This window comes from Schistocerca serialis, chromosome 9, assembly GCF_023864345.2.
Source record: "Schistocerca serialis cubense isolate TAMUIC-IGC-003099 chromosome 9, iqSchSeri2.2, whole genome shotgun sequence".
NCBI classification, from domain to species: Eukaryota; Metazoa; Arthropoda; class Insecta; order Orthoptera; family Acrididae; genus Schistocerca; species Schistocerca serialis.
In genome coordinates, this window is record NC_064646.1 from 205,134,111 (window position 1) to 205,138,461 (window position 4,351).

The window sequence follows — 4,351 nt, forward strand, 5'->3', positions numbered from 1 at the left end:
TCAAGGGATCACTAAGTTAGTATTGGAGGGAAGTGTGGGAGGTAAAAATCGTAGAGGGAGGCCAAGAGATGAATACAGCAAGTTGATTCAGAATGATGTGGGTTGCAGTAGTTATTCGGAGATGAAGAGGCTTGCATAGGATAGAGTAGCATGGAGAGGTGCATCAAACCAGTCTTAGGAGTGAAGACCACAACCTCAACAACTTATTTCTAGTATTGATTCCCTGAAGTGAGCTGTTGATTTCAAACTGAGATACGAGGTGCGACAATAAAGTAATGACACTGATTTTCTTTGCAGTATGTGGCAACCCTGCAGGCTTGCGTATACACAATATCTTTGACCTTGGCCTATAAGCTGCTTCTAGTTCAAGTGGCACAGTGCTCAGTCGTGAGTTGTGCTGTAATAAGTTAACACACGTTTGTGTCTCTCGTCACGGAAATGGAAACGCATAATAATGCGCAACGGTATGCCATTTCTTTTTGCGCTAAATTGGGTGAAAACGCGACGACAACTTACGGTAAGCTTCAGAAGGCTTTTGGAGAGAAGGTTATGTAAAGAGCTCCAGTTTTTCGTTGACATAAAATGTTTAGTGAAGGCAGAACGAATGCTGGAGATGAAGACCGTAGTGGACGACCATCAACCTCACGGACGGATGTCAAATGGCCAGGATGCGTGAACTCGTGCGATATGATGGAAGATTATCCGTGAAAATGATTGCAGAAGAACTGAACATCAATCGAGGAACGGTTCGTCTAACAATAACTGAAGATGTTGGTATGAAAAGTTTTGTACAAAAATGATTCCCAAAAATCTCACACCACAGCAAAAAACACGGAAAAATATGGCAGCCGATCTGGTAGAGCAAACGGAAATCAATTCACAATTGTTGAGCCGTTTTATCAATGGTGATGAAAGTTGGTTTTTTCAGTACTATTCAGAGAAAAAACTCCAAAGTTCGCAATGATGCTCCAAAGGATCACTCAGATCAAAACAAAAACTCGCATGTCAAAGTCAAAAGTGAAATGCATGCTTGTGTGCTTCTTTGATTCCAAGGGAATTGTTCATAAAGAGTGGGTGCCTCCTGGATAAACAGTTAACCATTATTACTACAAAGGAATTTTAGAAAGACTTCGTAAAAGGAGTTCTTCGTATCCGTGCCGACATTGCTGATAACTGGATTGTGAATCACGATAATGTGCCATCCCACACTGCTCTGTCAGTATAGCAATTTTTAACCTCAAAACAAATTTCAGTACTACCACAGCCACCTTATTCGCCAGATATCACTCCGTGAGACTTTTTTATATTTCCAAGAGTCAAAATGACGGTCAAGGGACACCATTTTCAAACAGCACAAGATGTCCAAAAAGCTGTGACGAAGGTCTTCGAGGATATTACAGAAGATTAGTTCCAGAAATGTTACCATCAATGGCAGAAGCGCTGGAAAAAGTGTGTGCAACCAGAAGGGAGCTACTTTGAAGGAGACAACAGTAAACTTGACTAACAAGGGGAGGCCATGAAGTTTGGAACGCGGATTTACTGCAAACTTCGTACACTCGTAGTACTCAATTAGTACAACAAAATGTATAAGCAATAGCGCGTACTTCTCAAGCGTTATTGAGAAAATCACAAGATAATTTTGGTCGTCAAATATATACACTTATGCGTGGCCATTTTTACCGTGAAGCGCCGGCAACCGAGTGGTTACCGTTCAAGTCCCGTAATCGCTGGGTCGCTGGATCGAGTCCCGCTCGTCAGTCTTTTTTTTTTATTTCTAACACAGTCATTTTCCTTACTGTTTATATTACAGTTGATGTAATGGGAAAAATACGTGTAATCGGATGAACTTTCATTAAATTTACAATGTTATTTGGCAGCCTACAAATTTTTATTATCACAAATAATATAATATTCATAACTACCTACTAGTAAACGACCAAACGCATAAAGTGATACTGGAAATGTATGCTTGTCCGTGTCTTCAAAATTGTTCGTATTTAATCGAAAGAGAACGAGAAATTGCTTCTCGTGAAGACGCTATTAAAATACACTCGATACTGCATGACCAACGATCAGCGCCGATATTTAAGGGAATGCTGCGTTATGCGTGGTTTGCTTCCAAATTATCGGCTGAAAGAGAGGTTTTTGAAAATGTTAAGGTTTGTTTTTCCACGGCAAACCTGAAAAGAACTTGCGTGTGCGGAAACATAGTATTTCTTCAATGCAGCTGGCGCCGTTTAACTTTGTTTTTCATGATTTTACGAAAAATACCATCCCGCAACTTGTAATCGAAATACCGAAAGCGACGATTAATTGTACATCTTTCGAAAGCCGTCTGTGTCGGTCAAAACTTGGAGGTAACAAGTCGTTTCGGGCTTCTTCCAGGTATAAGGGATTTCTCAAATCACGGACAAGCATACATTTTCAGTATCACTTTATGCTTTTGGACGTTTACTAGTCGGTAGTTATGGATATTATATTATTTGTGATAATAAAAATTTGTAGGCTGCCAAATAACATTGTAAATTTAATGAACGTTCATCCGATTACACGTATTTTTCCCATTACATCAACTGTAATATAAACAGTAAGGAAAATGACAGTGTTAGCAATAAAAAAAAGACTGACGAGCGGGACTCGATCCAGCGACCCAGCTATTACGGGGCTTATACGCTAACCACGGCCACGCATAGGTGTATATATTTGACGATATTGGACGACCGAAATTATCTTGCGATTTTCTCAATAACGCTTGAGAAGTACGCGCTACTACTTACACATTTTGTTGTCCTAATGGAGTACTACGAGTGTACGAAGTTTGCAGTAAATCCGCGTTCCAAACGTCGTGGCCTCCCCTTGTAAAATGGTCAGCAATTTTTTTTTTTTCACATTAGTCTCATTACTTTATTGTCGCACCTCGTATGTTATTAATGTTAATGGACCAATTTATCGGGAAATAGCGGGTAGTTAGCTCTTGCGGGTAATCCTCGCTACTGGTCCAGAGGAGAGGCCCTCCACAGGCCGCTGGAGCGCGCGCGTGTGTTGCCCCCTCGCTACCGAGTTTTTCCCCGGCGCGCGACCAGAATGCCGCAGCCGCCGCCTCAGATTCCGCGCCTAATTTGAGCGCCTGCCTGCACGGCGGCCATCATTAATCTCTGAGCAGCGCAGCGCCTGGTACGGCACCCTGGCTACACTTGCAGCGCTCGTGTCGACACATCCCCTGCCGCAAGGACCAGCCTGCGTCTCATTCCGCCCTGCCGACTAATGGACACTCTGCACCCAGTACTGCGCCCTCTCCCCTCTGCAGTGGCGGGGATAACGTCCAGACTATCAGCTGACACGTAGGACGTGTTTCCGTGATGATCATAAACAGTCTCAGTTAACGGTAAGGAAAGAGGAAGTGTAACGAAGAATCGGCGAGGAAAACACTGGCAAGAAGAAGGGGTAGAATGATAAGACATCTGTTAAGTTATCAAGGAGTAACTTTCATTGCACTACAGGGAACTAGAAGGCGTAATGGCACAGGAGTGGAATTCGTGGCGGTCCGCATCCAACTAGTCGAAAGACTTAACTTGGAGTGAAACTTCCTGCAGATTAAAACTGTGTTCCGGACCGAGACTCGAACTTGGGATCTTTGCCTTTCACGGGCAAGTTCTCTACCAACTGAGCAACCCAAGCACGACTCACGACCTGTCCTCACAGCTTTACTTCTGCCAGTACCGCGTCTCCTACCTTCCAAACTCTACAGAAGCTCTCCTGCGAACCTAGCAGAACTAGCACTCCTGAAAGAAAGGATATTGTGGAGACATGGCTTGGCCACAGACTTGAGGATGTTTCCTGAATGAGATTTTCACTCTGCAGCGGAGTGTGCGCTGATATGAAACTTCCTGGCAGACTAAAACTGTGTGTCGGACCGAGACTCGAACTCGGGACCTTTGCCTTTCGGGGGCAAGTGCTCTACCAACTGAGCTACCGAAGCACGACTCACGCCCGGTACTCACAGCTTTACTTCTGCCAGTACCTCGTCTCCTACCTTCCAAACTTTACAGAAGCTCTCCTGCGACACTAGCAGAACTAGCACTCCTGAAAGAAAGAATATTGGGGAGACATGGCTTAGCCACAGCCTTGGGGATGTTTCCAGAATGAGATTTTCACTCTGCAGCTGAGTGTGCGCTGATATGAAACGTCCTGGCAGATTAAAACTGTGTGCCGGACCGAGACTCGAAGGAAGGTAGGAGACGAGGTACTGGCAGAAGTAAAGCTGTGAGGACGGGGCGTGAGTCGTGCTTGGGTAGCTCAGTTGGTAGAGCACTTGCCCGCGAAAGGCAAAGGTCCCGAGTTCGAGACTCGG

At 44.4% G+C, this 4,351-nt stretch overlaps 1 non-coding gene across 1 annotated transcript; it reads right to left on the reverse strand.

The window, feature by feature from the left end:
- Positions 1-3,904: 3,904 nt before the first annotated feature.
- Positions 3,905-3,981, reverse strand: Trnas-cga (transfer RNA serine (anticodon CGA)). Its single transcript has one exon. It is a non-coding gene; the product is annotated as a tRNA-Ser (tRNA).
- Positions 3,982-4,351: the final 370 nt, after the last annotated feature.